Source organism: Amblyomma americanum, chromosome 7 (assembly GCF_052857255.1).
Source record: "Amblyomma americanum isolate KBUSLIRL-KWMA chromosome 7, ASM5285725v1, whole genome shotgun sequence".
Lineage (NCBI taxonomy): Eukaryota > Metazoa > Arthropoda > Arachnida > Ixodida > Ixodidae > Amblyomma > Amblyomma americanum.
In genome coordinates, this window is record NC_135503.1 from 119,798,706 (window position 1) to 119,822,684 (window position 23,979).

A 23,979-nucleotide genomic window follows, 5' to 3' on the forward strand; every position below is an offset into this window, starting at 1 on the left:
TTGGTCTTGTTTGTCTTATATAATAATGATTTGCCGAAATGCCTTACCAATTCTGAGTCTGGACTGTACGCCGATGGCACTACATTTTCAACTGACAATGACATTTACATTCTAACGAAAGAGTTAAATGCGATCGAAAAAATATTGTCGCGTGTCGGCGTGATAAGCTGTTAGATATGAACCCTGGCAGAACAAATTTCATTTTTCGCACTTGGAATAGAGGACTTGCGACCATGCGTCACCTTTCTTTTCTTACTCATACACTTTACTCATCTAATTCGCTAACCTTTCTTGGTGTTTTCCTTGACTGGCATTTAAATAATCTCCATGCTAAGTATTTTGTGTATAAAATATGTTTTGGCAACCGCGTGTAAATAAAGCTCGGCACTATTTTCAGCCGGAAATTACCTGCTCATTTTACTAGTCTTTTATACACCTTCACTTTACATATTATCACTTTGGGCTAACACATATTTCACATCTCTATACTGTCTCATTCACATTCAGAAGCAAGCTATTCGTATTATTACATTCAGTCAACCAAGAGCTTCCATTCCACATTTTTGTTACAACCTTGGCATTCTACAACTGTCACTGTAACTTACCAACAAATTAGCTACTATTATCTTCTGCGTTCGTGGCAACGCAAGTAATCTGAATGGCTTTCATTCAACGCGATTATCTAATTTAATCTACACAAGATTCTGTCAACATAATAATCTGCTTTTACCAAAAATCAGCACTACTTACTGAAAAGGATTTATTTCGCCGTCATCTCATAGACTGCATTACCAAAAATCGTCAAATTATCTCACACGCAACATTATTTTCACAGCTCTTCGGAGAACCATCTGTTTACCACTATTGCAGTCTCTAATAGTTAGATTTTTGTATTTTCTTCTTTTTACTTGCTACAATTGCTTGCTGTAGTGTGCTTAATTTTTTTTTACATTACTACTTACTGGGCCTGATGTGCTTTGTTTCCTTTTTTTCCTTTTCTTTTATTCATATTTATCATTAATTTCTTGATGGAATTTTTTGCTTCTTAAGTATAAAGATCTGATAGACTTTTATATATTTATGTATGTATGCATATGCCCACATCACCCATGGGGCATTACTGCCGGAGCATTGCAAGCGTTGTGTGTCATCTGCAAAAAAGAGAAGTCAAGGACAGTAAGGAAGACCACGTACAATAAAAAATTATGCAACTAATTTACAGACTACAGACCTGCACCAAGGCTCAGGAGAACATAGTGAATTGAACATTGCTTACTGTTTCGGCCAAACGACTCCATTCCTTTCCTTTTAAAAAGGAGAATGAATGAGCACAAACATTCGTGTAGTAAGCAATCACTCTGAACATATTTTTTAGCGATCAGTTGTAGAGAAAATATATGGCGGGTGCATCAAGTAAATAGTTTTCTCTATACCAAATGTCGGCATTACATAGTCTAGGGGAAAATTTCAACATCAAGAATTTCATCGTTTGGTACAAGGGTTACCAGCCAGGATCTGTTCTAATGTTTTGTATGCTGGAGCCAACGTCATATTTCTTAGTGACGAAACGTGCAGTGCGGCTATGACTGCGTTCTAGTTAGTCTTGATTTGCTTACGTGGGTGCCACATTGGACTTGCATATTACAGAATAGGGCGTATATTAGTGCGATAAAATGCTTCTCCGAGGCTCAGAGGAGCACTTTGGAAGTTTCGTTTAAAGAAATTTATTAGAGCACTAGATTTGTTAATCAAATATTTACATGTCTTTCCCATGAACAGTCGGACGAGAAAGATACAGCTAAGTACCTAAAATTATGAACACTGTTAAGAAGTTGGCAGTTATGTGTATGTTGCATAACTGAAAGTTGCCAGTTATGTGGTTCTGGGACGGGGAAGGTCTATCGTTTTCATGTGAACTGCACTTCACAAATTTTCTTAAGCTTAGGGGAATTCTCCACAAATCACGCCATGAGGCCTTTTAATTCAGAATGCTTTGAAAAATGATAACATCTCTTGATTATGAATACATTTGTAAAGAACACAGTAAGGGGCGTAGTGGTGTATATGGGATGATATTGCTTCGGTGAGATCAATAATAAAGATTCACAAAAGTAGCTGCCGTAGAACCGACCCCTGTGGCACACCCGACGTCTTAATTAAAATATAAACAGAATGTACCGCTAACTATAACAAATTGTTTTCTATCCAAAAAGTAGCCAGTGTAGAACGCAAAACAGGTAAACCAACAACAACACGTGAAGCAGTGTCAAATCCTGTCTCAAAGTGTAAAATACAGAATCAATTTGAAAACTTATTGGGTTATTGCAGAGAACAAAATCAAAAGTTCGAATTTCGATGGAGGCTAAAATGTAGAGGCCCGTCTACTTTGCATGTTAAAGAACCCCAACTGGTCGGAAGTTTCGGATACCTTCACTGCGGCGTCCTTCATAGCCTATGTCGCTTTGGGACGTTCAACTCCAGCAAAAAAAATTCAAAAGTTTGAGCGCATAAGCCCCTATATCTCGTACGTAAATTGCCAAACCGACTAAAACCACAGTCGCTCAGTGGCACTTCAAAAGCTCAGCTTAGTGTTCACTGAATTTGCTTAATGAAGCAGGTAATTTATTTTTTCAAACAATTTCAGGAAATCTAAAGTGCCCACCAAACAGAACCAGGTCCCTTCCCTTACGGCGCGGTTCAGGTGTCCAACGATATATGAGACAGATACTGCGCCATTTCCGTTCCCCCAAAAAACCAATTATTATTAACCAATTATTATCACCAAACAGAATGCTGTCTGATCCCCAGGACGGTAGCAAATGGAACGGTGCTTCGAACTGTTGGGAATCAGCAGGATTTAAAGCCTCTGATAGGATCCGAAGAAAAACAGAGTAAACTCAGCACGCTTCAATCTTATTTACTCGGCACCTAGCATGGTAGCCTGTGCTTTTTTGCGCTTTGAACAATATTTTTAAATGGTGCATAACATATCGATTGATTTTTTTTCTGCTCTGTAACAGGAAGTCCCCCTGGCAGTTTAGCTTCCGTTTCTCCTTTCGTATAGTTGATAACACGAGAACATGCATTGAAGTGTAAACAAACCTCAAACTTCAGCGCGCTATAAAGAAACCGAGGATGTGATAACCATTCTGAAAACTTTATAACGGCATCCTTCGTAAATATTTGCTGCCCTGTAATGAAAAGGCCCTGAAAATATTGTGTTTTCTTTGCGAACAATCCGTGCACAGAGGAATGATAAGCACAGAGGCAGAAATGGGCATTGGATGAAGTGGTAAACAGAGGAGAATTGACAATAGTCCAGTGGGTATCAGAAGGCGGAATTGAGCGTGAGTACGTAGCTTAATCAGCAGAATGGGTTCCAAGCTGAAGAAAGCGCAGCTGTACTTTCTCTGATAATTATCGAATCATTAGGTTGTTTGCTGGTGATATTATTCTGGGGCCGTAATTTTGCCTATTATACATTCGAGCGTTTATGCAAAATAAGTATTAGTATTTTTAATGTCAAATTCGATGGCCGAACTCGGCTCAAGGTACCAATTGTTCCCGACGCAGGAGGCGGCGAAAAGACAGCTGGACACTCTGTACGAGGCACGTCAGCTCTTGGCAGCTTCCGACGTAAGTGACCGTTCCTGCCCATTACTGGGAGAGGGGCGCTCCAGCCCTAAAATGGCTCTCTGTCCTGTTATCAGCGATTTCAGTTATACTGCTGAAAGCACAGTCGTGGGCTGAAATCCATGACGTGGCAATCGCACTTTGCAGAAGAAGAAATGAAAAAAAAATCAGGAGCATTCATTGCAGGATGAGAAGAATGTTAACTTTAAAAGCCTGTCGCATTTTGCTCAGCGAGGTGGCGCAAAATCCCACACTGAAATAGTGAATATCATAAAATTTTACTGCGTTCTTCTTCAAATGGCCTTATCACATTTGGTGGGCGTGAGGCCAATACAATGGGATATAATTGGCCAGTGCCAGTTTTTTGATACCATTGAACAATAAAAATGAAATCACGATTTTCAAATTTGTGTCACGTTGTGCTCCACTGTCTCCTACATAGGTGTTATTAGTCTAATGAATTATTTTACTCCAAGTGGGGGCTGCACACAACTGACAGCATTTTTGTGGAGGATGTAGGGGGGGGGGGCGCATCTGTAAGGTGGTTGTGAGGCGTGGTGCCCAATGATCAAGGGGGAAAATGTGTGAGCAGGCCCCCCTTTGGCTAGGTGGGTGGGCTGAGTAAGTGGATGGTGCTTCTGGAAAGCAGCTGGCTTTCATACTCCGTCTATGAATTTGATTTTACTGTCTCTTTTTTGTTCCCCTACTGCGTGGGCTTCTAGTGGAGGGATGTCTTGTGGACGATGGAGGCAAATGGATACGTGGTGGATGGAACTTCTCGACAGTGGAGTGTTGACTTGCCGATTCACTGAGACGACGCTGGCATTTTAAAGCCAATGCTTTACTGGCCGCAGGTTGAGCATTTTCGCGTGATTTCTGGAAAGCCGTGCTGCGCATGCGTGAGGAGCAGTGACGACACACGGCGCATTTCTCTCTCTCGCACTCTAGTCACAACTGCGCATGCGCCACTAGTAGCTCCGAACCACAGGTGTTCCGCCGCTGCGCAGCGCCGCGCTTTTCCTCAAAATGCAACTTACAATTTTCAGTTTCCTATTTCTTCTTTCCCTCCCTCCTTTATCCCTTCCTCTACGGCCCGGTTCGAGTGTTCATCGAGATATGTGAGACGGTTACTCTGCTTTGAGCGCTCGCCGCGCCATCTGGCATGACGTCATGCCGTGCGGCTCGCCGCCGCCGCCGTTTGGTATGACGTCACACCGCGTTCCTTGTCGTTGCGCTCGCCTACACTCGCTTCGCCAGCTGCGTCGCATACCTGATAACATGTAGGAGGATTGAAAAAGAGAGCTCGCGTGCGCCGCAACCACAGTTATGTCGTCATTATTGCGACAACGTAGCTAGAGAATCAGACTAACCTGGATTTGCAATCAAGATTAACCAAGGCTAACCATGCTATGCGTTAGCATTCGCTACGTATATCCTGGCATAGCCGAGCTAAGCCACTGCCAATTTTCTCTCTCGCACCCTGGTGACAACTGCGCATGTGCCACTAGTAGCACCGAGCCACAGGTGTTCCGCCGCTGCGCAGCGCCACGCGTTTCCTCAAAATCCAACTTTCAATTTCAGTTTTCTACCCGCCGCGGCGGCTCAGTGGTTAGCGCGCTCGGCTACTGATCCGGAGCTCCCGGGTTCGAACCCGACCGCGCGGTTGCGTTTTTATAGAGGCAAAACGCTAAGGCGCCCGTGCTGTGCGATGTCAATGCACGTTAAAGATCCCCAGGTGGTCGCAATTATTCTGGAGCCCTCCACAACGGCACCTCTCCCTTTCTTCTTTCACTCCCTCCTTTATCCCTTCCCTTACGGCGCAGTTCAGATGTCCAATGATATATGAGACAGATACTGCGCCATTTCCTTTCCCCCAAAACCAATTATTATTATTATTCCTCTTTCCCTCCATCCTTTATACCTTTCTTTACGGCGCGGTTCGGGTGTTCACCGAGATATGCGAGACGGTTACTGGGCTATTTCCTTTCCTGAAAAACCAAACAACACAAGTGAGACGACGGCGTTCATAGAGTTGATTGGTGTTGACAACTTTGCAAAGGCCGTTCACTTTCACGAAAGGAAAGGCGCACAACCGGCTCCGTGGGTCAGTGGATACCTCAATCTCGCTTTCGCTTTATATATCCTGAACTAGCTGGGCTAATCCACATTAATTGTTTGGCCAAGAGCCACTGGTACTGCTTCGCAGTGAACATGAATATCGGAGGACGACATGGTAGCTTTATTTTTAACCACTAGTATGGCTCTTGTGAAATTAATCGCCCCTAAATTCTCAGCAGCCCTACTCTGGGAGGTCTGGAGTGAAGCTGAACCGACAGTCCTAGCTGCCCCTTACTATCCATCAGAGAAAAGAATATTGTTCATTTTTAAACTTATTGCTGGTAGATCAGAGAAACGTTAATCAGAAAACGAAATAAAAGCGCAAGAATTTCATTCCTCTGGCCCATTGGTAGAGTGAAAATTAAAATTCTGCTTTCGCTCACAGATGTTATTAGTTGACAGATTAAGATCACCATGCAGGTCATGGGGTTTGTTGCCTACTGTTGATTTTTATACTATACCCTACCCTAATACTGCAGTGTTGTGATGGCTAAATTTTCTATTAAAAGGAGGCGAGTGCTCTTGTTTATATGAGGCTACTAATTTCAGATAAAGTGTTTGAAAATACTGTTGCAAGTGATTATAAATTTTTCACAGGGTTTCGCAACTGTTGTGCCTGCAAATTGCTCATCAAACGAACAAATAGTGTCGCAATAAAAACAGGTCGCTGAAATATTCTTTGAGCGGAGCACCCCACAGCATTTGCCATTGAAAAGTCTTTCGCTTCCTGCAGGAAAGTGGAACCTTTTACGAACACATTGATTAATACAGCATTAAAGTAGCAAGCGCGGTTCGTTGTACCAGCCTCATTGTTCAATGAAAGCACTAATAGAAAATACGTACACCGCAGCAGTGGCCTCGCTGTGTGCGCATCCGCCTCGTCTCATCGTCATGCGTATTCATCTACCGGTTTCGAAAAGAAACATGTTTTCCCGTGGCACCAGCTTCACGCTTGGAAGAATGAGTGCTAGAGCCCATCTTGTGTTGAATGAAGTATCTCGCGCCATGGGGCTGTTTGTCCAAGCTGCGTTCGTGCCATTAAAATTCATCGTCATCGTCAGGAGTAGAGTAACAGTGGCCTGCCAGCTGTTTAGCACCATCTCGATGCGCTTTAGGAATCTGTTGTTGGGCCTTTTTTGGCAGCTACGAGCCCACTTTGTCCCACACTGTACTGGGAATTCACTGATCACATGTACTTGATTATGATTTTCAAGTGCTGCTGTAAGCCAAACTGATCCGTTTGCTATAGCAAACCTTTAGCATAACTATTCTCTACCCCCCCCCTCCAGGAATCGTGTAATTGTTGTTGTATTTTCCACGCTCCACACAATTTTAGCAATTTTTTAGATACTGGTGACGGGGAATTCGAATTTCAGCAATAAACCCAGTGCTGGGGAAGAGGATTACCCTACAAAGAATGAACGTCATTTCGCACGAATAAATGGATAGGCTTGCACTGCAGCGTCAAATGACTCGAACCCTCGATTACTAGGGAACGTCTAATAATTTCATGCAATCGGGTTCATTGATTTGGGTCGTAGCGAATGCCGAATTGAAAAACTTGAATGGTCATCTTATAGCTAGAGTAATCGCCCGTCCTTAGGTTTTTAACGCGGAAGTGTTTCAGCATGAGTACAATTGTGTATTTCTCTCTTCACTATATTTTGTAATGATTTCTAAGAAAATTGTTGAGTGGAATTGTTTGTTTCGCTTAAATAAATTCTTTGCTTTTTTGCGAGTTTACAGCGTGCTGTGCAAAAAATTTTGAAATGTGTCATGCTTGGTTGGTTTGATTTATGGAGGTTTAACGTCCCAAAGCGACTCAGGCTATTAGGGACGCCGTAGTGTAGGGCTAAGGGAATTTCGACCACCTGGGCGGTTCTTTAACGTGCACTAACATCGCACAGTACACGGGCGTCTAGAACCTCGCCTCCATTGAAATTCGAGCGCCGTGGCTGGGATCGAACCTTCGCGTTACGGGCCAGCAGCCGAGCGCCATAACCACTCAGCCACCGCGGCGGCTGTGTCGTGCTTTTTTGGTAATTTACGCTACGTGAACACACACACACACACACACACACACACACACACACACACACACACACACACACACACACACACACACACACACACACACACACACACACACACACACACACACACACACACACACACACACACACACACGCGCGCACGCACGCACGCACGCACGCACACACACACACACACACACACGCGCGCGCACGCACACACACACACACACGCACGCACGCACGCACGCACTCACTCACTCACTCACTCGCTCACTCACTCACTCATGCGGTTCTCAGACATACAATCTTCTTCAGTGCAAAATGTTTGGGTATGTCCTGGAGCTGCGCCTAGCGTATTTTTGAACTAGATAGCGGAGCTTCTCTTTGATGTTCTGTCAGAATCGTGTACCAATAATTTCTTATCTTAGGCAAACGGCCACTGATATTTTACCAGCCGGCACAGCCTGCAAGTTAGTCCGCACAATTTCTCCTGACAAAGTTCTTTTGGCTGGCAGCTAGGGTCAAAATCTTGAGATACAATGTCGCAAAAAGCGACACTACAAAAGCACCAGTGATGTGCGTGCTGTTATCGGAATCACCGAAATGTTTTCCAAATGTGTAGGTCTGCAGGCTCTAGGGCACCCAGATTTGCTCTGAAATAATTTTTAAAGAGTTGTTGTTCCGCATGAAGATGGGTTATGGGTTACGGGGGTTTAACGTCCCAAACCGACTGGGGCTACGAGGGACGCCGTAGTGAAGGTCTCCGGAAATTTCGACCACCAGGGGTTCTTTAACATGCACTGACATCGCACAGCACACGGGCCTCTAGAATTTCGCCACCATCGAAATTCAACCACCGCGGCTGGGACGGAACCCACGTCTTTCGTGTCAGTAGGCAAGCGCCATAACCACTGAGCCACCGCGGCGGCTAAACGCATGAAGATGATCCCTGCATTTCCTTATTTACTCATTTGTTCCCACATGCCGTAGTGTTGGAAGATGAACGGCAGCAAGATTGGGAAATCATTATACAGGGTGTCCCAGCTAATTTTAGCCAAGGTTTAAAAATACGCCGAGGCACTCTGAGACTACGCGACCAAATGCATGCTGCTGGCGTTTGTATTGAGCATGTCACAATACTTTTATATTGCGCTTAATTGCGTAACTACACGATATTAAATAACCAATTTAGCAAGCAGCAACGGAGATAGGCGAAAAAGGTCAATGAGAAAATTGTAGACGGTCCGCAAAACTTCCGTTTGAACAGTTTTGAACTCACTATCTATTACGTATCAGCTTTTTCTTCCATGACTACAAACGCCAGCGAAATACACAAAATACCACGTGACATGGCCGCCTGCGTGCCGCAATTGCAGTGCTCTCAAACGTTCCGGATAGGAACTAACAGATCTTTTAGCCCGGCGTGTTGCCCCTTAAAAGGCGAAAGGGCAGCGACGCAGCAGCTGGCTGTCCGATTTACGCCAGCGGTATGATAGCGACAAACAGGCGCAGTCCTTATCGCTCGCGCTTCCGTAATCGCACAGCCAGCGCGCGCGTCGCAGTCCTGTCATCTTATGAGCAGCAGCACGCCCGGCTAAATGAGCTGTTTGTTCGTTGTGCGGAACACTTGAGAACACTACAATCCTGGCGCGGAAGCGGGAATGCCACGTGGCATTTTTTGTATTTCGCGGGCTTCTGCAGAGAGAAAAAAAAAATCCGATCCGTTATACATGGAAAGTTAGACACTGTTCAGTGGGTCGTTTGCGGACCGTTCTGCAACTTTCTGATTGGACTTTTTGCCTATCTTCGTTTGCTTGTGTAGTTAATTAATTTCGACTAATTATTATGTAGGTCCAATACAAAAATAATGTGAGTTGCTCCATACAATAGCCAGTAACATGCAATGGGTGGCGTTGTCTTAGAGCGGTGCGGCTTATTTTTAAACCCTGGCTAAAGTTAGCTTGGACATCGTGTGTATATAAAAAACGGGAAATTTCCTAGCAGCATTCTTCACCCGTAAATGATCTATTAAGCCTCTCTATTGAGAGCAAATATTTCTCCACTCAGTTGTATATTGCCACATTACGAATATATCTGGTGGCGCCGTACCGCGGCCAAACTGTTTTAACAGGGACTTGCCATGCCTTGGGCATTGGAGGGGCTAGATGTTTGTCATCTTCCTCGCTCGAGCTTCCTGCTGTCTTGCACGCCCAGCACGTCTAACTAAGCCTGCTCTGTGGGCTTCAACCGTTTATCGGTGACATATTTGGTGGAGCACATGGGTAGCGTCCCATGTACTCTGACTACGAGGACACTCTTGACGCCTGTTCTCCACGCGTGGACTCAGCACCCGTCCACAAGGCGAGCCGCCGTCTGCGATGCCTACAACCTAAGTTCGGCCAACTGACAGCGCCTGTAAGGGCCGTGACATCCACCACGGCTAGCCCAACAACTCTACATATCGAGAATGCCCCGCCATTCGTCCTTCACGCACATCGGTCGCCGCCACCGTTCCACAGTGACAGGTTCGAGGACGTTTGGTCTGGTTGGCAAGCTTTGACCGAGTGGTGGGTTTGAATAAGTGGGACGGCGAGCGCCAATTGCGCAACATCTACTTTGCGCTGCAGGACTCGGCCAAAACGTGGTTTGAGAACCACGAAGCTTCCCTTACCACCTGGGAGGAGTTTTGTCGAGAGCTGCTAGCGACATTTACCAGCAGCGAAAGAAAAGAGGAAGCTGAAATCGCCCTGCGCTCGAGTTCATAGCAGCCGAACGAGAGCGCCGCGATGTTCATAGAGGACATGACGCGACTGTTCAATCGGGCCGACCCTGCTATGCCCGAAGCCCAAAGGGTGCGCCACTTAATGCGTGGCGTAAAAGAGCAGCTGTTCGCCGGACTGGTACGCGGCCCTCCACGAACAGTGTCCTACTTCACCAAGAAGGCAACGGGTATCGAGCATTCTCTGCAGGAACGGGGTGCGCACTACGGACGTCAGACAACTGTAGCAGCCGCTTCCCAGTACACGCCTGCGCCGCTGCCCGCCGAGGAGCTTCGGAAGCTTGTAAGAAGCCTTGTGCGCGAGGAACTGGCGAAACTTCGCTTTGAAGCTCCGCAGGTAAGCGTCGCTGCCGTAACGGACGTGATCCGGGACGAAATCCGACGAGTGGTGCAGCCACCCCAGCTCCGCACACGGCACCCTCCGTTATGAGGTACAGCGAAGCACTACGAAGTCTTGGGCCAGCGATGCGAGCCTTTTCCCCCGTCGCTCCCGCGCCATCCCTGCAGTACCCAATCGCAGCAGTACCCTCTGTGCCGCAGGAGTCCAACAGGCCCACCATGAGCATAGTGCACGTGTGGCGTATGCCAAACAATCGGGCGCTCAGTTACCACTGCCTGGAGCCCGGTCACATCCTTCGCCACTGCCCCTGCCGCAAAATGGGTTTACAGGGATACTGAGGCAGTTTACGAATCTGCTAACCACCTAGGGTTCTGAAGTAGATCGGTTCTCTTAATGTCTGTGAAGTTATTTTTCCGATTTTGGCTAAGACATAGGCGCAATCACTAAATGAAAGCGCGGCGTTCAAATTTGCCGCGTCCCGCGCGAGCGCAGGGGAGGAGAACAGCGGAGAGGGAAACCCCGTCCATATCGGCCAACGTGACGTCATGTTGAGGAGCCCAGGATACTTCGAACCACCCGAGTGAGCTTATTTCTTGCGCTGTGCGCGTTGTGCCTCGTGCTGCGTGCGTTGCGGACATACAAAAAAAATTGATGATGGCCTATCCCTTCTTGGCTAGGATACACGTAGTGTAAGCGCGGCGACATCTGGTTCGGAAGAGTTAATATATAAAAGCCGCTCATTCATTCATCATCATAATCAGCCTGACTACACCCACTGCAGGCCATAGTCCTCTCAAATGTCTCTAATTAACCTTGTCCTTTGCCAGCTGCGCCCACCCTATGCCTGCAAACTTGCTTATCTCATCCGCCCACCTAACCTCCTGCCGCCCCTGCTATGCTTGCCTTCGCTTGGAATCCACTCCGTTGCCCTTAAGGAACAGCGGTTATCTTGCCTTCGCAGTACATGCCCTGCCCAAGCCCATTTCTTCCTCTTGATTGTGACTAGGATGTCATTAAAACGCTTTTGTTTCCTCAGCCACTCAGCCCGCTTCCGGTATCTTAACGTTAAACCTATCATTTTCCTTTCCATGGCTCGCTGTGCTGTCCTTAACTTAGTCTGAACCCTTTTCGTTAGCCTCCATGTTTCTGCCCCGTAGGTGAGTAGCGGTAGGATACAGCTGTTGTACATTTTTCTCCTGAGGGATATTGGTAACCTGCTATTCATGATCAGAGAGAACCTGCCATATGCGCTCCACCCCATTCGTCTACTTCGGCTACTTCAACTATATTATCTATATTGCTAATGGCATTGCCCTCTTTGTCTCTTAAAACATACATCTGGTTTTTCCCTATGCCTATTTTCCTGTTCACTGCTTTTAGGCTACCTCCGTTCTTTAGAGCAGGCTAGATTCGCCTTGTATCCAACTTCCGTATGTCGCATACCTTGCGCTTATTTATTTCGCACCTTTATTCACGGTTAAACATGGAGAAGTCGTAGCGGAGTGGCAGCGTCTCCGCCTGAAATGCCAAAGGCCCTGGTTCGATTCCCAGCTTTCAATTCCCAGGTTCGATTCCCACAGGGATCTTTATTCATCTTTGTGACGTCACTGCTCCTCGCGTATGCGCAGCTCGGCTCTCCAGGATGCACGCGAAACTGGTCAACCTCGGCCAGTGTAGCTTACGGTACAAAATTGGAGGGCACCTAAGCTTCGCCTTTAGGAGTGGAACGTGACAGCGTGTTGCAGCACTGCCAGGGAGTCGACGGAACGCCATCGCTCGTTCGGCGCGACGCCTTGCCCGTTAGGAGGAGGAGGAGGAAAAACATTTATTCAGAGCACAAAAACTGGGTGGGTTCAGTACGAGAACCCATTGGTCGCCATCATAATCCGGCCCCTCTCAACCAGCAATTTTTGGTCGAGTGGGATGTGGCTATGAAGGGTTGCCTCCCAGCGCTCATGAGTCGGATCGGGATTGCTGTCCAAGTCTGGGTTTTCTTGACATTCCCAAACCGCGTGAAAGAGTGTGCCAACTGCTCCACAGAAGGGGCAGGGCGAATTGTAGGTTTCTGGGTACCATTTACTCATTAGGTAAGGATTGGGCAGAGTATGATTTTGTAGTCGCCTGATTATGTGCTCTTCATATTTACTTAGGGTTTTGTGAGGAAGAGGATATTCCCTTCTTGTGATCTTATAGTACTCCGTAATTTCTGCGTAGCTTAGTGAGGGTGAGGGGTTGTCAACTATGTCAGAGAGAGGCTGCGTGCCAGATGCTCGGAGGAGGAGAGCTCGAGCAGCTGTGTTGGCCGCCTCATTGCCCGTCGTTGAGAGGTGCCCTGGCGTCCAGAAGATCTGGATGTTGGAAAGATTAGACCTTTCCAAAATTTCCCAACACGGAGCGCCAACGCGGCCTCTGAGGTAATTGCGTACCGCTGCTTGTGAGTCGGACATAACCGTTGCCTCGCTGTTCTTTGATATCGCTAGTGCGATAGCTGCTTCTTCAGCCGATGTGGTATCCACCGCTTGGATAAGGCTGCTTGCAATGATATCTCCCCGGGGTGAAACTGCTGCAATTGCCGCGACTCCGTTAGCGGGTCCAGCCGCATCGACGTAGATCGTGTCCTTGTTTCCACCCCAGCGCTTAGAGAGGTGTCTAGCTCTGGCTAGTCTCCGTCCTCTGTTATATTCCTCATCCATGCGTTTCGGTAGGGGGTGAGTCGTAATGTGTGATCTCATCTGCATGGGCATGTCGATCTTGTCAGCGATTTCCCGGGGTGGACTGATTCTCAGCTTCTGTAATATTTTCCTGCCAGGCTTAGATGTTGAGAGCCTGACAATTTGATTTACACGGTGGGCCTCTATTAGTTCGTCGATGGTGTTATGGGTCCCCAGCTGTAGTAAGCGCTTAGTGGATGTGCATAAAGGGAGTCCCAGCGCCGTCTTAACTGCCTTTCGAATAATAACATCTAGTTGGTCTTTTTCCTTTTTGCTAAGCCGTAAGTACGGGGTGGCGTATGTTAGTTTAGAGAGAATGAAAGCCTGAACTAATCTTAGGGCCTCCTTCTCTCTTAGCCCATTTCTTTTCTTGATTACCCGGCGTAGCATTCTAGAGACTTGTTCGGAATAGGCTTGGAGCTGTCTGATTGTAGTGGTGTTAGTGTTGCCGCTGGGTATGATGGCTCCCAGGATCTTGATCTCTTTCTTGATCGGAATGCTCATACCCTGGACCGTAATGGCGACAGAGGGAGTGGACGGCAAAAGCCCCGTATTCTGCCTCTTGCCACGGTCGATCAGGAGTAACTCTGATTTCTCGGGAGCGCACGTTAACCCATACCTCGCCGCATGCTGGCACACGACATTCGCTGCTTCCTGAAGCCGGCCTTGAATTTCCCCTTCATTACCGCTGCAACACCAGATCGTAATGTCGTCGGCGTATATAGCGTGCTCAATGCCTTGGATGCGGTCTAGCTTCTCTGGTAGCCCACGCATGGCCAAGTTGAAGAGAAGCGGAGACAAGACCGCTCCCTGCGGAGTGCCCTTGGAACCTAGCTTGAACGGAGAGGAGGTCCGATCATCAATACTTATTGACGCTTTTCTATTGGAGAGAAAGTCCCTCACGTAATTATATGTGCGGTCCTTGCCCGTTAGACAAGTCGCTCTGCTACGTACGGTGAAACGGACGCGCGGAGCGGCAAGCGACGAAGAAGCGCTGCCAGGCGCCTTGCCGAAACGCACGGACTCAATTTGCAGTCGCAGTTCGTCGGCACATCGTTCTCGAAAACGCCAATGCCATGAACGCCAACATAGCTTCCGCGCTTCGTGGTTAACGCGCTTTGGATGTGCGCTGCGTTTTTCGCCGCTCACCGCGTGATTCCTGCGTCCCCGCACGGCCCCACTGCGCCCGAACGAGACGAACGGGAGGAGCTGCCGTCGAGCGCTATCTGTTGGGACAGTGGCGTACATTGCGAGGAGGATCAATAAATGATGATGAGGAGGAGGAGGAATCTTCACGTCTGACGCCGACGACACCGGCTTTTCTGAGACACGGGGCCCTTAACGCTATCGCGTTAAAATCCCAGAAGAATTCATAAATAAAACGAAGTAGGAAGGCGCCGCCCCCTAAAACCACTCCCTCCTCTCCACACTTTAGGTCCACAAAGTGGCCCCGGAATTCTATTCCTCACGTACCCGTCGGCACCCGAACCACGCCGCAAAGGAAGGGAGGAGTGAAAGAAGAAGAAAGCGACTGCAGCGCTTCGGAGGCACTTCGTACAGCAATGTGTGGTGCCATTCTGATTTTGGAAGGCTTCGGAACAAGTGAACAAGTTGGACAACCTGGGCATCTTTAACATGCACTGAAATCGCACAGCACACGAGCGCCTTAGCGCTCTGCCTCCATAAATACGCAGGAACCCAACCACGGTGGCTGCGTTTTTATGGAGGCCAAACGCTGAGACGCTCTGCGATGTCAGTGCACGTTAAAGATCCCCAGGTGGTCGAAATTATTCCGGAGCCCTCCACAACGGCACCCCCTTCTTCCTTTCATCTTTCACGCCCTCGTTTATTCCTTCCCTTACGGCGCGGTTCAGGTGTCCAACGATATATGAGACATACTGCGCCATTTCCTTTCCCCCAAAACCAATTATTATTATTATTATTATTATTATTATTATTATTATTATTATTATTATTATTATTATTATTATTATTATTATTATTATTATTATTATTATTGCTAATTTCGAAAAGGGGGATGGTGCGAACGCCGAGCCCCGATTACCAAAAATTACATGCCCCATCTACTCCATTTAGGAGTAGTGGCGTGCTTCACCCTGCCGCAGTGCAATGGCAGGCCTCGGCACGGAGCCCCGAACTTAGGTCAACAAAGTGCCCCGTCCGTCGATACCCGAACCACGCCGTAAAAGAAGGGAGGAGTGAAAGAAAAAAGGGACTGCGGCGCTTCGGAGGCACTTCGTGCAACATTGTGTGGTACCATTCTGATTTTGGAATTTCATGAAGGGGGATTAAGGTTCGTCTTTAAGGCCATAACGCGACAGCGTGTTGCAGCATTGCCAAATAATTCACGGAACATCTTGGTGGACACCTGAACCATGCTGTAAGGTAAGGAAAATCAAAATAATTTTTTTAAGGAAAGGAAAAGCCGCCTGTCTCACATATCTCGGTGGGCACCCGAAACGGGCCGTAAGGGAAGGAAATTGATATGACAATTGGTTTTAAGGAAAAGAAATGGCGCCTGTCTCACAATTCTCGCTGAACACCTGTACCGCGCCGTAAGGGAAGGAAAATTTTTTCGCTTTCGGCGCGGTTCAGGTGTCCACCGACATGCGCCATTTTTCGCTCACGGCCAAAGACGCCGACGACACCGGCTTTTCTGCAACACGAGCGCCTTAACGTGTTCGCGTTAAAACGTGTCATCTGAGTTGAAGCACAAAGTTAAATACGAGGTACTGCTCTGCGTTCGGGTGCACGAACAACTTCTGTCGCGACTTTCTCGTCTTCTACTGCTTCCCGCAATTGACAAGCTCGCAGCGATGTAGGTCGCTGCTCTGAACAGGGTGAATTTCAAGTCTGCCAAAGCAAGCGTACTGTGCTCGCGAAGCGCTTTCGTCAGAGCGGCTGCATTGGAGAGCTTGTACCGATCTATAGTGATTTCTGTAAAGGAGGCACGGCTGAACCACGGCCCAATTCCTTGGAGTTTCTCGCGTATGAGATGCGTGTCACCATCGCCAAGAAGTGCCTCTGCTAAAAGAGCAAAAAGGGAGGTAAACGCTTTTACTTCCGATTATAATTTCATTGCTTTATGATAGTTCAGGTCTCCTTGTGTGTGCAGCTTTACGTGTAGTGTTGACAGCGATCAGTCCTCGGAGAGTGACCCCGCAATGGAGGGACAGGCAGCTTCAGCGCGAGGGTGCATTTCTGTGTCTAGTTTTTTTTTATTGAATGGGACACACTACATTCCTCTGTGCTAGTCTTTTCGTAATCTATTAGCGGCACGATTATTCGCGTAAGGACCGGCTATTAAAAGAGCCCCCTGATGTGTCAGAGACTCGAGGTCGTGTTGGTTCTGCAAGATGCTTTCCCGCATGGTGCGTGCATGACATGCTTTTGGAGCTCCTGTAGAAGTTTCATAGAGGCTCAGGCCTGTGTCGCTCTCCTCAGCCCAGGGGCGGCCAGAACTCATGGGGCGTGCTGAGCAATGCTCGGTTCGACGCGTCCAAGCAAGCAAGCTTCGAAATTGTTGACATGCAGCACAATTTCTACCCGTTGCTGCCTCGTAACTAATAGCAGCTACGCGATTAAAATGAAGACGTTCGACAGAAGTCTCTCTTGTTTCGGTTGCCAATTTAAGAGAAAAATGAACTCCAACCAAGTTCTTGCAAGAAAACATGACGTTTCGAATCCTTTCTCGGCTTATTCGTCAAGGTGTTATAGCGGGCGAGTTGCAGCTTTGCTTTTAAGCACACATGCAGTTGACCGCCAGGACACTGAACTGAAACTGCGCATCTAGGAAGAGGGGGTGGTTCCGAGGGAGCGAATAATATTTCCCGGCGTCTGCTGAACATGCCTTAAGTGAAGCAGCAGCCCTGTGCGTGGATTGGGCTTGGTCACCAGAAAAACAGTTCCAAGTCACATAGGCCACGCAGTGCTTGGCCACGGCGCGTCGCTCACTTTGACGTCGCCTTTGTGCTGCTTTATTCTTTCCATGAAGTAACAACGCTGGGAACTCAGCAAATGGTATTTTGGACAGAACGCCTTGGGCCTTTTCTTTAGAAGACGATCTTTCGGCAAAAGCAAGGCACATCCGATGGCGGTAACCGGCTTGACTATTGCTCGCACCGCTTCTTTCCCGAGAATAAGAGCCGAGGTTTTCCTGAGGCTTTTAAGGGGCGCTCACATTAGCGGGAAAACGCGCAACGCCGGGCGTTTCCCGCGTGCCGCTTCCCGCCCAAGCCGGTTTTTCTCCCGCGGACAGCCTGCTCTCCCGTCCCGCGGAGCGATGGGTTCGGTACCTATTTTTCCCGTGCCGGTGATTAAGGACAGCCAATGGGCGCCGACCGTGAACCGTGACGTCGGTCCCAGTACAGTGACCCAGTCGGCGGAGGCTGCGCGCGTCCGGCCGGCCGGCCCCGGCCGGCCGGGGCACTCGGCGGCTGCTTTGCCAGGGCGACGGGAGGGGAGCTAGCAGGGTGCGCTTTCCAGTCTTCTCTAGTGTCACGTGACTATCCCCTTCTCTTTCTGCTCGTTCGGGTCCTCCCTCAGCGCCTCCTCTCTCCACATTCCAAGACAACCGCAGCGAGAAAACGCGCGTAGTGTGAGCGTCATTCCGAGGAGCTGCGAGGCAGCGTCGACGTTGACGCTGTGCCGGCGCGGGAAGCTTCCCGCTAGTGTGAGCGCGCCTTTACGCGTGGAATGCATACGCGTCATTTCCGCTGTCGTATGCTTGGGCTAGCCGTAGAATCGTTTTGGGTGCGTATTTTTTTATTTGTGATGATACGTGGAATGAACCAACTGAGGTACCCTTTCCTTTAGATGTCAGCGAAAAAAAAATGGCAGTAGCTAAGCTCAGCTATGCCAGGATTTACGTATCGAGAGGTACGTTTCCCTGGCTGAGCATGCTGTGGTCACTCAATGTTTGGCAATGAGAGACATTGGGTATACACGTCTTTTATTCATTTTGCTTGACAGAGACGAAGACTGCCCGATGATCTGTGAAGTAGCTTGGAGCGGTCTCAAATTTGTCTATACAGTAATTCGATTTGGTAGAGCCTCTTTAGTATACAAGCTGTATAGTAGTTCCCCATTGCGTAACCTGGACGTGAGTGTCCGAAGCTGAAGCCAAACTTTTCTTTCACACACAGGCTAAGTAAGTCCCGTTTCCTGGTGAAATCACACGTCACGCACAACTGTGAAACCGTGCCGTAGGGTGGTATACACGTGGCAACCACATCACTCGTCTCCTTGGCAGATGTTCCCGGTGCCAAGTAGTCTCCTTGGATGATAACTGCCCCTTTCCAAAGCCGAACACAGCAGGCTTCACCATTATTCAGCGCGTTCGAAGGGAGATGACTGACAGCGATGATTACGTACCTTGTTTCACGTACACACAGACTCCAGCGTTCTTATTTGGTTCAAGCCAACTGCCAGGCGACAGCCTCAGGATCGCAAGAGTTAATCTTCTCTTGTCTATACCTCCGTTTAGCAGGGGCTGGACTCTCCTCCTCTGCATGCATGTCAAACGTTATGATACAGACGCCCAGTACATCTCCGCCTTTTACACCCAACCCTGCGCTTGCGATGCGGCGTTCGGGTGATAGAGCGGCGTTGGCGGCGCGACGACGAAGAACGCGGCGCAGTTGTGGGGTCCCTCTGATTACCAATGTATTGGCTTATGCGCACAACTGCTCATCCGCGCGACGTCACGCTCGGCTTTGACGGTGGAGCAGGTGCGCGGCCGCGGTGACGGCCAAGCGCACGCCGCACTTTGCTCCTCTTCGATTGCCATGGTAACGGCGCATGCGCAAATCTGGCCTCTCCCATGTACCGCAAAATTCTCGACTGCTGGTCTAGTTTAACTGCCGCTACAGAAATAGTCGCCATAATCGATTTTACGACACCGCGGAAAGCTGCTACCTGCACGGAACGCAGCGCCGGACCTATGTCGGCAGCTTCTCTCGTCCTCAATGTGACGCCATGACCTCTTGACCAATCACAGGCGGCGGCGCGACCCATGCTGTGCCCCACGGCGCCGGTCGCATATTTCTGCTAAAGAAAGGCAATTCGCGATTGTTTTTGCTAAATTTGGGTTCGCGGTTCGTATACGCAGCACAAAAAACTGTAGGACGCCCCTGCAAGCCCGATTTTCACAAAAAGTGCTTCAGTGTCCGAGTAAGGTTTTTAAAGGTTCTTACCCTACACCTCTCTTCTCCGAGGTGCAGGTGATATGGCGGGTGACGTGTAGCACGAAGTGCAGACGATGGGCACACGGAAGACGAGGCAGGTACAGGGAAGTTCAACTTTAACAAATGTTTAAACACAGGACAGGCACACACACAGACAATAATACTGAAGCAGCATGCTTAACACTACAAACGGCTTATCCAAGCCGGGGTTCGCCACTTCGCTCGTTCGAAGCCCAACAGCAAAAACCGAATGAAAGCATGCAGCGCGCACTTTTACAGCGTCCTTCGAATGTTCGAGAGATGAGCGAGGGCACTGGGAGAGGAGGTAGGCGCCGCGGCACTGACACTGTAGTTCCCCTCTCCGACCACCTTCGGGACGCTGCTCGCGGCTTCTAGAATCGCCCAGCCGCGCGCCGCTAGGTCAAGGTCGCGAGAGAGGAGGACCTGGGCCGCGCGCTGGAATGCGATCGGGAGCGCGCGTGCACACGAGCGGCTTCCAGAGAGTTCCACACTTCCTCTTTCGGCAGCGGGCGCGCCGAAAGCGCCCGGCGTTAGCCGCAGCGGCCTTACACGCCCCACCATAAGATTGCTGGGCTTTTTTGTCCAGCCAATCTGAACACAAACTCAAGGCCGCGACTCGTCGGCTGTACATCTGAAGTTCACATGCGCAGTTCTAATGTACTGTCGATTTCCGACGTGCACTGCTTTTGAGGCAAGTCCAATATCTTGCAGTTCTCACAGTCTGACGAACAATGTCTTTGGGTGGTTCGCAAATAGTCCACGCACACAATCGCAAACATATGCATGTAGGTGAGCGGGAACGTTCACGCCCAACAGCGTGCGCGACTCAAACTTACATAATTGCCTAATCTTGCCAAGTAGAATTCGGGAGCCGGGAAAATGCGTCGGCCTTTGCATTAGACGACCCTTTTCTGTGGCTGATTGTGACATTATACCGCTGCAACGCCAGCGCCCACCTGGCGAGTTTGGCGCCATGTACCGTACTTGTGGTCAGACAAGAAAGAGGGTTATGGTCTGACACTACGTGAACCTGCGCTCCGATTACCCAGTGCTCGAATTTTCCTAGTGACCAAATAATTCCAAATGCTTCTCGTTCTATTGTGGACCGACGTGTCTGAGTTGGGGTGAAGCGGTGGCTGGCAAATGCGATAGGCTTCTCCCGGCCTTCTTTTCCCAGTTGCGCGATTCAAGCGCCAGCTGCGGTTTCGTAGGCATCTGTAAAAAGCCAGAACGGCTGTTCTAGGTCCGGTGTGCTCAGATACGTCGCGTGGCAAAGTGAATTTTTCAGGCGCTCCAGCGCCCGCTGTGCCTCGGCCGACCATGGAATCGAGTTGGGTTCCTCCGGCTTCGTCAAGGCTGTTAACGGCGCTGCTACCTCTGCGTGGTTCTTTACGTAATCGCGGTAGTAGCTGCTGAGCCCATGGAGACTGCGAAGCTGTTTTTTGGTGGTTGGTGGTGTGACATTCCGTGTGTGCTACGAGGATCCACGTTCGACGGCGCGGCGTAGACGGAGACCCGTGACAGCGGCATCATCAATTACCCAGCCATGCTCTTTGAGTGACGACCAGAACAACCGGACCCGCCGCCGCCGCCGCGGTGAAACAGGCTTTATCCTCCCCAATTTCCGGGCACATTCCAGGACAAGCGAGCTGTCAGCGGCCCAGAGCGCGCCGTACTACAGCCGACGCTATGCGCTACCGCGAAGACGACATTCTTTCCCTCCCCCCCTTTTGTCGTGGGCTATCGCCGGGAAGGCACCCACAGCTTCCCAGAAGGGCCTCGACGGACACCTGTCATGGCGGACAGGCAGTACTCGCCAAGAATGTGGAAAGACAGGCGCTAGTGAATTAGCTCCGAAGAGAGAGCCTGTGTATACTCTCACTTGAGAGAGAGTGGTGGCGTTTTTGTTGTTTATTTAGTTTGTATTGTTAACAGACTCTGGGTTCGAGGCTAAGCCCAACCCAAGGGGTGGTCCCCATCTCGCATGTTATTTTGGATTGGAGAATTGATGCTTTGGGCGGGCCACTGGAAATGACCGCCCTTAGTCCTTTGTTAATCAAGTGCTTAAGAGCACATGTAAACGGATGCAGTCTAGTCTGAGCTGGGGCTCCATGCTTAGCATGTAATGTGATGCTACTTAGGCACTAACCTGCCCGGTCGATGAGTAAAGTAGTGCAAAGTTTGTTCTTTTGTAAATTCAGTTCTGCTTTTTCCTGTTTAACTCTGTGTATATGTATGTTGTAAAATTATGCTCTGCTGCCATCATCTACAAGCTCGCCTCCTGTTCATCTTCCAAGCCGAACGACACTAGAGGAAGGGTTTGTGAACCATCCTCGAAGAAACGGACGACTATTGAAATTCTACTGCATACACGCTCAGAACGACATCGTTCGCGAAGAGGGCCTTCAGCGCCGAAGCCCGACGGCGTGCAGCTTCTGCCAGCAACCGCTCGAGCCCAACTCCGGAGCCACTCCATCGCCCCCATGAAGTCGTCGGCACGTAAGCTCGGACGCCCCAGCCTCTGATGTATAATCTTAATCATGTGTAATTATTGAATATACCTGTTTGTTTAAACTGAGCCATACGGTGTCTCTTTGCCTCTCCGTCCCGTGTGGACCTGCGCATTATGGGGGTCATCACACTGGTGTCAGAAGTGGGGTCTCAAAAGCAAATGTCCTCTGAATGCTGCGACATTCATGACTTCAAAATTGTAATCAAAAGGGAATCGCGGGACTGATTGTGGGACTTTTACCCCCATTTGAGAGGCTTGAGGCACCGGAGGGCTTGAAAAAAAAATGTCTTTATCTGAGGGAGCTCCCACTCCACAGCCGTCGCTCGGAGCAAGCATGCTGGCATTAGGAAGCGTCATTCCGACGTTTACGGGAGATAAGACAGGGGTTCCAATCTGCGATTTCTTTTCCATGCTAGAAGAGATTGGGAAAATGGGGGGATGGTCCGATGCTCAAATGCTGGGAATGGCGAGGTGTAAGATGGCAGGAGCTGCTCATGATTTTGCATGGCGAGACGAAAAAGTAAAATCCACAAAATCATTTGCGGAATTTAAGAAGCTCGCGTTTGAGCATTTTGACACTGAACCACGTCACGTGCGAGTACAGAGGTTCCGTGACGCCGGACAGATGGTAGGGGAGGACGTGCGAACGTTTGCGTCGCGGCTTCAGCGCTTAGCGCGCGATACGTTAAGCAGGGAAGAGGAAGGAGACCAGCTTAAGAAGAAATACGCGGAGGATATACTTAAAGAGGAAATGACCGCTTTGTTCGTGGCTGGTCTGCAAGACCCCGTGCGCCGGTTCGTGCTCTCGCGCAAGCCGAGCAATTTCGACCAAGCCGTGGAGGCCGCATTGGATGAGGAACAATATGAGGCGTTAACGACAGCCGCAGCGAGAGTACGCGTCATAGAGAGAGCGGTGCTCAACCCTGAGGTTGCTCTCTTGACAGAGCGGTTAGATCGCTTAGAACAGCTGCTATCTCAGCAGGTAGAATGCCAGGTTGAAGCGCGCGCTCAACAGCGCCCATTCGCTGGAAACCGGAGACCGCCACAAAGCTACAGGCGCGGTATGCGAGATTTTGAAGAAATCGTATGCTTCGCTTGCCAGGGTCGCGGACACATCGCCAGGTTCTGCCAAAACGTGCGCCGTGGGGAGCCACAAAGAGAAGCAGGCGAGACACGCCCTAAGCAAGCCTACAGCGGGGCTCCAGATACCGAGACAAAAAACTAGTTAGTCCTCCCCAGCCTGAGGAGCGTGGGGAGGGAGCAGTAGATGATGAGGTGGTGGTAGTTTGTGTGGCCGACGAGGCATGCCCTGTTGTGCGTTGCAAGTTAAATGGTTGTTGTATGGAATTGTTGATAGATACGGGGTCAAAGGTTACATTGCTTAAGGAGAGCAGTTTTAACACGCTTCGAAGGAAGGGGGACCGCGAGGTGTTGGAAGCGTCTGGTGGTATGGCAACCAAATTTGTAGGCATAACGGGGGATCCTCTTGGCATAAGTGGACTCTACCGGTTACACTTCTCTCTCGGCGGAATTGCATTGGAGCACCCCTGCTACGTATGCCCGGACACGGTGTCTCTGCCAAACGGAGTGTCAGGTATATTAGGGCAGGATTTTTTGAGAAAAGGG

At 49.2% G+C, this 23,979-nt stretch overlaps 1 long non-coding RNA gene across 1 annotated transcript in view; it reads left to right on the forward strand.

The window, feature by feature from the left end:
* Positions 1-23,979, forward strand: part of LOC144097424 (uncharacterized) — a 77,250-nt gene that overhangs the window by 17,002 nt on the left and 36,269 nt on the right. Inside the window, exon 3 of the long non-coding RNA XR_013307014.1 lies at positions 3,574-3,636. This is a non-coding gene — a long non-coding RNA (uncharacterized LOC144097424). The remainder of the gene's footprint in view (positions 1-3,573; positions 3,637-23,979) is intronic.